This window comes from Lygodium microphyllum, chromosome 9, assembly GCF_053477565.2.
Source record: "Lygodium microphyllum isolate KBCC chromosome 9, Lygodium_microphyllum_v1.1.10, whole genome shotgun sequence".
Lineage (NCBI taxonomy): Eukaryota > Viridiplantae > Streptophyta > Polypodiopsida > Schizaeales > Lygodiaceae > Lygodium > Lygodium microphyllum.
In genome coordinates, this window is record NC_141143.1 from 92,149,144 (window position 1) to 92,161,405 (window position 12,262).

The 12,262-nt window shown below is 38.7% G+C and overlaps 1 protein-coding gene across 2 annotated transcripts in view; it reads left to right on the forward strand.

Moving 5' to 3' along the window:
- LOC148031295 (uncharacterized) overlaps positions 1-12,262 on the forward strand; it is a 58,025-nt gene that overhangs the window by 25,046 nt on the left and 20,717 nt on the right. The gene's annotated exons all lie outside the window — the stretch shown is intronic.

The window sequence follows — 12,262 nt, forward strand, 5'->3', positions numbered from 1 at the left end:
GGAAAGAGAGAGAGAGGGAGAGGGAGGGAGGAAGGGAGAGGTTGTTTTATTTCTTATTTTCTTATTTTCTTGTTTGTTGTAGTGGTAGTGGTAGTGGTTTTTTTATTTGTTGTTGTTGTAGTAGTAGTAGTTTTTTTTTTCTTGTTTATTGTTATTTAGTTTTCATGTTTGTTGTTATTGTTATAGTAGTGGTAGTAGTAGTAGTATTTTCTTATTTTCTTGTTTATCGTAGTAGTAGTAGTAGTAGTAATAGTAGTAGTAGTAGTTTTTTTTTTCTTCTTCTTTTCTTGTTTATTGTAGTGGTAGTGGTAGTGGTAGAGAGTTTTTGTGATAGTTGTAGTCGTGGTCATAGTCGTAGTCGTGATTGTAATAGTAATACTAGTAGTAATAGTAGTTTTCTTGTTTGTTGTTGTAGTAGTAGTTTTTTTTCTTTTCTTGTTTATTGTTGTTTAGTTTTCTTGTTTGTTTTTGTAGTAGTAGTAGTAGTTTTTTCTTCTTTTCTTGTTTGTTGTTATTGTAGTAGTAGTTGTTGTTTTTTTTCTTCTTTTCTTATTTATTGTAGTGGTAGTGGTTTGTTATTGTGGTAGTCGTAGTCGTAGTTGTCGTAGTCATGGTTATAGTAGTAGTAGTAGTTTTTTTTTCTTTTTTTATTTATTGTTGTTTAGTTTTCTTGTTTGTTGTTGTTGTAGTAGTGGTAGTAGTAGCATTTTTTTCTTTTTTCTTATTGTTGTAGTAGCAATTGTTAATTTTTTTTCTTCTTTTCTTGTTGATTGTAGTGGTAGTGGTAGTGATAGTAGAGAGAGACATTTTGTTAAAGAAAATTGGTAGTAAAGAGAGATATTTTGTTAAAGGAAATGAGAGAGAGAGAGAGGAAGAGAAAAAGAAAGAAGGAACGAGAGAGAGGGAATAAACGTAAAACATAATAAAGAAAGAGAAAAAGAGAGAGATAACACTCCGACATACGTTAATTTTTGGGTGGATGGAGACTTTACATACGTTAATTTTGTTGAGTTACAAGAGAAGAAATCCCTTCTCAAACAATTTAAGAAAGAAAAAAAGAATGATAACAAAAATAAATTATTTGTCGTAATGTATAGACAAAATGAAAAATGATGAAGGTCATGATGTTCAAGATTGCAAGATGTATCTTAATCAGCGTATTTCATGTCCTTGCTCTTAATGTAATATGGCAATTAGATGAAAGCGTCGATTGTCTATAGAACACGTATGATGCTTCGACGAGTTTGAATTTGAGATAATTGATTAGACGATTTCAGATTTTGAGCAAACGGTAAGAAAAGTGTATATCAATCATGCATTGTATTCGCAAGCTAATTGAATACCATATACAAAAACATTGGGTGTGGTTGGCAAATTTTCTATTCAGGGAGGTGACGTCTCGTCCCAAGGAGTGCACCCTTTGTGGCTAGTTAGAAGAGTTCATGGGCGTGTGATGGATGGAGTGCTTTACAAGCCAATCCACCACTTGGAAGATACTATCCAATCTATATTGTTAATACCAGAGGAGACAGGTAGCCTTCCAAACTTACCTACAATCTTGGAGCTTGAGATGGAGGCAATGATCAATGCATTAATGTCCATGGATATTGAGACTTCTGATCCGCTTAGAGAGAAAGCATCCATATCATTATATGATGGGTGTCGAGTATCTTGCTTGAAGATTGCTTGTACTCATAAGCATGTAAGCAAAATATGGGTGGAGCGATACGAGTGTGACCGAGTTGTTCAAGTATCTTGTATGTACACTTCGTTGATTTCTTTTCGACACTATCATTAAAAATATTTGTGCTTTTTCAAGGTATTTTATGATTTTTTTTCAAGTTATTATAGTATCATATATTATCACTTGTAAATATCATGCTTGAGTCTTGTAATGATATATGATATTTTTTACAAAAGCTTGGCATAGACTATGACAACATCCATGCATGTATCAATGATTGCATACTGTTTCGAGGAGAATACGAGACTATGGAGATATGTCCAAAGTGTGGTGCTCATAGGTATTGATAGGACTTGCAAGGGCAAACCATTCCTCAAAAAGTTCTTACATACATTTCGCTTATTCTCTACATAAATCACATATTTCATACGTCCGACATTGCAAGTTTGACAATATATCATGCACAGAATAGGTTCACAGATGGAGATCAACGAATATAAGCGGATTCACGTATATGGAGCCACATTGACTCTATCTTCCCAAGCTTTGGGCGAGAGCCAATGAATCTTCGACTCGATATTGCTATGGATAACATAAATCCATTCGGTTTGCGCTCAACTTCTTACAATGTGTGGCCTTTAGTTCTTGTCAACTACAATATCCCTCCATGGCTTTCTATGAAAAAAGGACATCTCATCCTTAGCTTACTCCTTCTCGACCGCTACAAAGTTAAAAATATGGATGTGTATCTTTGTCCATTAGTTGACGAGCTTAAGATTTTATGGGAGGGGATCACCGTGCAACATATGAGCAAGCGCGATGGTCGATAGTCCGTCAATATTCGGGTCATTCTCATGTGGACCATGCATGACTTTTTGAGATTCGGAGAGTGCTCAAGTAAATAGGCTTTCGTTCTCATTGGTAATATCTATTATAGCTCATTCAAGTTTTTATTTACTAGATAGAGGTGTTGGGACAGGTCTGGTTACCTCAGGTTATCATGCATATCCATTGTGTAAGCCATACCTAGTTAGACTCCCGAAGGTCACGAACCATGAAGAAGATTGTATATCAAGGACACATTGCTTTCTTGCTAGAGGATCATGAACTGAGAGAAGGTTTTCTTGAACGACCTCCAATACGTATGAATGCCCAAAGTTGGTACGAGTTGAAAATGGTCCACTCGGAGTCACATCCAAACGGAATACAACGGTTCTCAGTTTTCTATGAGTTGCCATATTGGACCCACTTACAGATCAACTACTTATTATATCCCATGCATATTTTGAAGAATGTGGACAGCTTACTATGGGACCACATCACATGAAAGAGAGACTGTAGGGGCACGAATGGATTTGAAGGAGCTAGTTAAGATGAAGGTGCTTTGGCTGTAGTCGAGTGCTGATGGTTGCTTGCAGTTATCTCATGCTCCTTGGGTTTTGTTAACTAAAGAAGAGTGCATTGTGAAGCAAATAGTCAAGTCTATCCGCACTCCGATGGGTATGATGCGTTTTCTCAAGTCTACGTTTTCTAAAGACCAATTATCAGGGCTAAAATCCTATGATTGGCATAAAATATATCAGGTTTGTACTATGAATGGATTGTAAGTGGCTTGCATATTTTGCTATTTGGAGTGTAGTCGTTGTTCATAATGCTTTTTCGTTTGTGACAGTTTGTGCTACCGATCACAATCGCAGAATGCCTTACTCCAGAAATACGCGGGGTGATTTACAAGTTGTTGACTGTAGTGGAATGGATCTCACAAAAGGAGATTAAGACGTCCTTTATTGAATCCGCAAGGTAGGGAGCAGTGGAGACGGTTTGTCTCTTTGAGAAATACCTGTCTACCAACATGCTCAGGATACAAATCCACCTTGTGCATCTTGTAGATGAAGTGGAGATTGTTGGATCTATCTATACGCGATGGATATCATTCTTGGAGCACTTCATGAAAACCTTGAAAGGGTTTGTGCGACAACGAGCTCGGCTAGAAGGTAGCCTGACTGAAGGTTGGTTGGTATCTGAGGCTCTAGTGCATATTTTACCATGGCTACCAAGGTGGATTCAGACAACAGTATGCTATGGTCGCTGAACAATGATGATAGAATGATCAAAGATGTGATGATTGAAAATGTGGTAGAAAAAAGAATGGATGTTGCAATGGAAGAGAAAGTGAATCGCTTTTATATGTTATAGAACGCCTCTATGGAGACATGGCTTACTAGGTATCAGCAAGCTAGGAAAGATCGAGAGGAAGTGCAGTCTAAATTTCGATGTAGTACGCGCCATCGATCGATTCCATATCCCAAGGCCATGGAGGAGATGCCGCGGTTTATGTCAATGCAATGGTTGCATAGAGCTTTGACCGCAGTGTCTCGCAAAGGGGCGGAGGTCTCAACCGAGGAGTGTAAATTCTCGAGAGAATGTAGTATAAAGGTGATGACATGTTTAGGGTTTGTCGTATCTATATTTTATATGCGATAACGAATTGAGTGTTTCAATATACAATACAAAATATATAGTGCGGTGTGGTCGTACGAATGTCATTTTTACGTGGAGTGTATTGACAAAATGTGCTCCACAACAGATTGTGGTATGATGGCAAGGTTCGAGCAAGAGAGCCGACGATGAGCAACGGATCCAAACACGATCATAGATGAGATTGAGTATTTTGAAAACTTGCAAAGTATTGTCACGGTGGATTACCGTAGCTTCTCCATGATCCTATTCGATGTGTAGTGGTTCAAAGTGGTACTTGAAGGAGCTGGAGCAACAATTCGACGAGGTTTATCCGAATTTCTCGAAATAGATTGTGAAAAAAAATGAACGGATTTACGCGACATGTTTGTGTTATCGGTCCATTGTGAACATGTGGATGAACTCATGTGTTTTTTAATTGTATTACGACATGGTACATGTCACAATAGTTAAATCTCTCTTGTACGTGATTGTAAACATGTAAATTTCTATCCAAACCCCCAATAACCTTGATGGTGGTATGTTATACCTTTAGCTCTTTGAAGTGCAAGAGTATATGATCAAAGCGGTGTTTTGAGCATAGATGAGGTCCTCCAATATGTAAATAGAGGGGTCGATATTGCAAGGGGTGGAGGACACCGTAAGCTTAGAGCATGTAGAGGAGCCAACATTAGGTAACAATGATAGAAGTATAGGAGTCCAAGAATTCTTTGAGAACGAGGTGGAATTATCCTTTTGTGGTAATATGTCTATCAACCTTCCAGTGTATGCGGAGTTGTGTCAGGAGATTGACATGGGACCATAGGGTACTTCATACTTGAAACATCCACCTACTCAATTCATTAACGAGTCGCTTATAAGAGTATATAAGATATGTATTTTAAGTAAGATCATTTTTTAAAGATTTATATTATCATACTTTGTATGATTTATATTGATTATGCTAACATCAATTTTTGTCTGTGGAGGTGACCTTTGTGGATATTTAGATAATTAGGATGAGTCGAGGGATGAACGTCGAGGAGCTATAGGAGATCTTCATGCATATGTTTCTAGATCAGATGGTGAGATTCAGAGATATGGCGGACTAGGAGTTGTCTCAGACACCATTAGGCCGCTCTATTAGATCTACTTCGGCAGGCTTTGATGTTTCGGTTTCTAGCAAACGAGATTGACACTCCAGACTTGGGCCAGACGGACGGAGTGGTTCATGGAGATTCTACAGAGATTCGGATGTAGTGAATTAATCAGAATTGCAACTAAGAAGATCAAGAGGAGAGAATTGTGATCAATGCCTTTCTCTTGATGATTATCGCCATGTCCTCTTGATGCCAAATTGGAGCTTCAATATACGTACCTAATCTGAAGTGATAGGGTAAGAGAATAATTTTCTCCCTTCCTATTGCTCCACTCGGTTCCTGATTTTGCGAAAGTATGATGGAGATCTTGAATTACTCTCTTGCCCCTTCTAAGTCGTCGATTTCTAGCTATGAAAGCTAAACTCTTAAGTTTAGAAGTAATCAAGATTAAAACTTAAGAGAGTTGTAAGTGGTCATTCTTATAGCAACAATGCAATTTGTATATTAAAACTCAATGAAAATCTTGTGTTTCAAATGATTGGGTAGTCTTCGCTTGGCCGGATTGCAAATGACACGGCCTCCAAAGATGTAATTGTGACTCGTACAAGCACATAAGTGTCTGGCAATATAAGACAACATATACATATGCAGAATAGTTTAAAAGATCAATAAAAAATCTTGTTCAGGCGATAAAAGAGGCATGGGGAGAAAAAGATATCACTTTTTATCTAGTAAAGTAACTATTATTTAATATGGGTTTATTTTGACAGGTTTTTCAATTGGTATAAAATGAGTGTTACTTTGTATTGCAGCATATTCTTCATATTCATGGGCCTTACTTTGTGAAGGAGAACGACCCCTTAGCAACTTATAGTAGCCAAGGCATGGAAAAATCCCACTATCAAGCACGCACAAGTTATTATCCAAGCACAAGGCATGGGGAAGGAGTTACAAAAAGCAATGCTTTGGAGGAGCTATTCAATTGGTTTTTTCAACGACAACTTCAAAGAATGCATATAAAAGATGGCAATGATACATGAGCAGTCACACTTTTATATATAAGATAGAATATATACAAAGCTAGCTTTCCAAAGCTCTCACATTCTCTTCCTCCTCAGGGATCTTTCCTCTATAATGTAGAAATTTTCTTCTCTTGTAGCCAGCTATGGATTTTATATCAGTTCGGTTTGCACCCAAGGCGTAGGATTTGAAGGCCAAAAAGTATCCTGCTCTAGAAGCAGAGTAACCTGGACCATAGCCAAAAATCCTAATTGCTGCAGTCTTTTCCAAAAATATTACTTTGTGGGCATTATATTGTAATCCTGAGAAACTTAGAAGCCTTGTAAGAGCTTTAATATAAAGTATGGGCCATGGTGCATCCTCTGAGAAACTACTATGAAGTACTAAAAAGGAATTAGGGTCAATCCTAGCTAAGTAGTGGCCAAGTGCAATGTCTTTCAATGTACTACCACTAGCTCTCGATCCTTTGCCATGTCCCAAGAAGTTATCTGAATCAGCAATCTCCAACTGCGAATAACACCCATACCAAATGAGTGTGGAACTCAAACCTACCAATGTGTAAAAGCAAATTCGAAATAATCTTACAACTTGGTTTTCATCGTACTCCAATTTAACTGGATTCCATAAATTTATTGATGATGATGTCTCATTGGTGTTTATCAATTCTTTAACGTACTCAGAATTCTTTCTTCCAAAATTGGAAATCCCAAGTTGGCTTTGTATGCGATCGAACTCCTCATTAGTAATACTTAACTCTTTCTCAGCATCTTTTGCCTTGTCAAAACAAAGAGAGAGGGCTTCACCAGCATCAATAAACTTATCATCTCCAGTTTCAGTATCAAGTTTGAGTATCTCTTCCTTTGATTCATTCTATGTGTCAACTATCCCATTTGCAGCATCAGAAGCCTCTACAATAATGGCTAGACAATAATCTTCCCTAAGATTGAAAAGATTTTGAATATCGGACAGTAATATGTACTCCTCCTTGAAAGGTATAGATGGTAGAGAAGGAACAATATAGTGAGAACTCTCATCAGTTGCAGGGTTTGCATTTCCTTGGCTTTCCTCAATGATGATCTCAGCTTTGAATTGAGCAACATCCAGCTTCTCAGCAATAGAAGCCTCAAAATCTACATCTACAATCTTCTCTATTTCCTTTTCATCTACCAGGTCATCTAACATACAAAACCTAGCAGACTTTACTTCTTCTAATTGTTGCTCATAAGCTTTTATAGGATATTTGACAAGGGTGAAAACAATAAAAGCAGCAGACTTTGATATAATCTTACAGTTCTTGGAATGAGTTGGAGCACAATATGTATCTTTCATAAAACCTGTCTAGAGAGGGCACTACACCTCCTAGTAAATAGTGACTTTTCATTGCCTGTTGACCCAATAGGAACATGGACATATTCCTTTGTATCAACTTCAATATCAGGACCTGCTAGATTTTAAACTCCAAAAAGTCCTCCAAAAAAATATTTTTTACATTATTGCAAAACACTGTCAAGATCCCAATCAGGATTAAAGACATTCTTAATAACTCCATAGAAAGAGAGATCCATGCCATTCTGAAGGATAAAGTCAAGAAGCCTCTCTGATGGAGTGACATCAGTAAGCTATGATACTCCAAGAACTCTCATTGCAGACTTTTCCTTCCCTGGAGATGTTCTTGGTATTCTGACACTGGTGGTGGAGCGTAGGGAAGAAACGGAATGCACAGGCTCATCACATGTTGAAGCCCTTGAGCCTGTAGAAAGCCTTCACCTTTTCCTACTCCCTGGCAGAATCTTGGAGCCCTCAAAATCTCTAGGTTCATACATATTTGCAAGGCCTACACGATACGGTGCGATGAGATGCAAACGCTAAAGACGTATGTTGCTACTCGCGCCGTATGGGGAAAAGTACAACAACAAACAATCAAAGGTAAACGGAAACAAATGAGAATCTGGGAAAGCAAAAGGTTGCATCGAATCGAGACAAGAAGAAAGCTACGCTCGAAATGATGCGAGAAGGCAAAAAAAAAAAAACGAACATTCACCCTCGTGCCGTATCGGGAGATGAACAAAGAAGTCTGAAAAGGCAGCCAAAAAAGCCGTACATGATCGACATCTCCTTATAAAGGGCATGCAATTATGCCACGTGACACTAGCCATTGGGCACCGACACATGGCATCCACGTAGCAGCCATGTGAAACTAGCCATTAGGCCAAGACACGTGGCTCTGCCGTGATGCGACACGTGGCGGGCAAACACGTGGCAAATTCGGGGTGCAACACATGGCAAGCCCGAGTTGCGATACGTGGCAAACAACACATGGGATAAGATACGTTAGCAAGGCACGTGGCAAAATGACACGTGGCCCGATCGTTAGTCGACACGTGGTATATAGACATTAGATAGACACGTGGCACAATTAATGCAAGACACGTGTCACGACACGTGGCATGGTTGACGAGAGTATATAAGGGACCCTTTTGCTTACATATACACTTTATATTCTCTCGAGCTCTCGCGTTGTGCTTGCCCGATACGGAGCGATCCCAATTCTACACCTATTGCGTTCCTCTCCTGTTGTGTTGTATCGGTTGCCCTCGCCCGATACGAAGCGAGGGTGCTTCTATATCTTTCTCAGTTTCCTCCTATCGCATCGTTTCGTGGCCCCTCGTTCGATACGGAGCGAGGGCGTCTTTCGGTGGTCCAAGTTATTGCCCTCTCGCGTCATATCGAGTTGGCTTTTCGTGGGCGTTGGAGTTCTTTGCTTTCGTATCTATTGTGCTCGTCTCCGATATGGCACGAACACTCAGATCCATTTTCTGTGTTTGTTCCTTCTCGTGCCGTATCGTGCCTGCTGTCCACCAAGAAAATGCTATCTTGTCAAATTTTTTAGAAAATTTCTATCTCTCTTTTGTCTTTCTGGCTCTTTTATTTCCTCCTCTGCATAGCAAGGACAAGGCAAACTGCAAGAAAAGTTTAAGTAGATAGAAAGAACACTGGGGGTAGAAGGAAATTACAAATTGATGAATCTGAGGAGGAACTCCCTTCAAATATTACTGAGGCTGGGCTATGAGAGGCCCCAAAGGATATTGCTACAGAGATCCCCCCTACACCAGGTGTTGGCCAGGCATCTTTCATGGAGTCAAAGCATTCAAGTGCATAGAATGTTTCTTCCCCTGAAGTTGAAGAAGCTAAGGGTGAGGCTTCCCCTGTGAAGGATTCATCTCCTCGAATTGCACTTGGGCCTACTTCTGCTGCAGCCAGTGAGCCTCCCAAGCCACAAAAGAAAAAGAGAAAATCTCGGTTCTTCTACATGTAGAGGTGTTTCAGTGAGATTAGAAAAGCCCAGAAAGCCATAGAGCACGTGATTCCAAAGACCGCTTTCATAAGAGTTGTAAAAGAAATCTTTGACAGATTATCTAGAGTGGCAACTGTCTCTAATCTTCATAAGAAGTGGCAACTTTCAACAATTCTTGCTCTACAAGAGACGGTAGAAGATTTTCTCATTGATTTCATGAATGATGTTTACATTGCCGCTGTGCATGGTCATAGAATTATCCTAATGAATAAACATTTTAGCATGATTAGCAGAATTAGGTATAGATTTGATAAAGTGTTGAGGCCCTTGCCTTCCACCGATCAAAAAGCCTATTACATCCTTAACATTCCCTCGAAATTGTCTAGGAAAGGAAAAAAGCCAAAGGTCGAGGATATCACTCACCTTTACTCTACAAGGGGTGCCACTCATCAGGAGTCTATCTTGAAAGAAAAAAGGCAGGAGATCTTGAAAACTGAAGACGAAGTTTACAAGAGGAAAGCCGTATCACTTGGTCCCATCAACTACGAGAGGATGGGTAAAGTGTATGGGCAAATACTTGTGAATGTTTCTGCGGAACCTGAGGAGGATTACCTTAGTATATCTCTCGAGGACAAGCCCATGTTGGAGAAAAGGGATGTCCAACTATCTGACTCCGTTGTTTTTTGTTGCATAAGGTAAGGCTTATAGGTTCAAGTATATTTTATATGTAATTTGTATTGATTTTGATCGATTCAAATAGCTTTTGCTATTGACTATAAGGCATTCATCTCCTCTCACTCTTGATATCCGTAGAGCCATATATGTTGTTGATCCACTTCTCTCAGTGGAACTATTTGCAAGATCTGGGTCTAATATTGCACAATTCGTTCATACTTTTGATAGTGTGACAAATCACATCTTTTTTTCTTATGTAGAAATGTATTTTTCTTTTCTATAGAGAAAAATTTATATTCATTTGTTTTCACCCTTCTGCTCACATCTATTTTGAATTTGCAGAGGGCATTGGAGTCTTATCTATATCAATTGTCTTACTAGAGAAATTATCTTTATGAACTTTCTTAACGGTGTTCATGGCCAAGCAAGAATGTATATTGAAGGAAAATTACTTGCTTTGATTATATTTACAAATTATATTTTGAATTAATAAAGCTTTCTTTTGTAGTGCTGGTAGACTTGTTTCTACGTTTTTGAATACTATATATGAGGATCTTGCTGATCCTCAAAAGCCTTATAAGTTTCTTCTACAAAGAAGTACCATTGCAAAGTGATGTGCATTCTTGTGGATGGAGAGTTATATCAAATATTTACAAAACAGTGGATTGAAAGTTGCTATAAATAGGAGTGAATGTAAGTTATTGCTTTTATTTGATCTTTGTATGACCCTTATCATGATGTCTTTTCACTAACTTATAACATGTATTCTCATAGTGTAGAGACTATCCTGATTCGTATGTTTGGTGGATAAGAGAGAGATACATTGAGTTGATTTTGGACAAGGCAATCGCACCATATGATCTTGACTTCCCTCTTCCTCCCAAAACTTCAATGGCCAAGGGCACAAGCAAGGGAAAGGGCAAAGGCAATGGTAATGGCAATGGCAAGGGAAAGTGCAAAGGCAATGGTAACGGTAGTGGCAATGGTAACGTCAATGGCAAGGGCAAGGGCAAGGGCAAGGGCAATGGCAATGGCAATGGTAATGGCAAGTTAGCCACAAAGACCACTACTGCCAAGTCTAAAAGAAAAGAAATGCCAACGCTTTCTCCTCTGAAATTTGATCAATCCCCTCTTAAGCCCCAAGAAAAGAGTACATGTGAAGTTGAAATTCTTTCAACAATCAAAGAAGAAAGGCCCTGTGAGAAAAAACATCTTTCAAGAAATCGATAAAGAAGCCACAAAGCCAACAAAGGAAAATGCAGCAGATAAAGAAGAATCAAAAGAGCAAACATAAGCATACACAAGCCTCATTATTTTGGCTTTGTACATTTATATAACATTTTTGTACCTCATGATGTAATGAACTTCTTTTTTACTTATAAATCGAATGTAATGTACATTTATTTCTATACATTCAAAAGGCAACTTGCTTCATGATAGCTTATGAGTTTCCACTAAGAAATATCTTAAGGACAGTCACTCAATTAAGATAAATTCCTGCAAAGTTTTCATTCTCAAGGCTCAAAACTCACAATTGTGGAAGACAAACAACTCATACAAGAGAAAGAGCGCTCAGCTCTGTTACCAATTATTACGCCATTCACTTTGAACTTATATTTAGGGGATGTATTGTCTAGCAATTCCAAGGTATCCCTCACATCTTTCAGACTCCAATTGGAAGTAACATTCACCTCCTTTGCTTCTTCATGTGGGAAAACGTGCACCGCAAGTTTATACGGTGTGCAATCTGTATCGGAATCCAAGGGAACCCAAATACCCAATCTTAGTTTGTATCTCTTGTAATTAAAGTCCAAAGTAAGAGTTTGGCGAGGGATACTGTAAGCCAAAGCCAAGGACTGAGGGTATGCATTGCACCTCAAGATATCACCCTTATGGTCGCACTCTCTAGATTTCCAAAGCGTCCCTATAATGTTGTTCAAATCCTCTTTCAAAAAGTTTCTACTTAGCCAGGATACCTTTGTTCTTTGTAAATTTGCTGTTTTGAAACAAGCCATGAATATATGGAGGGGT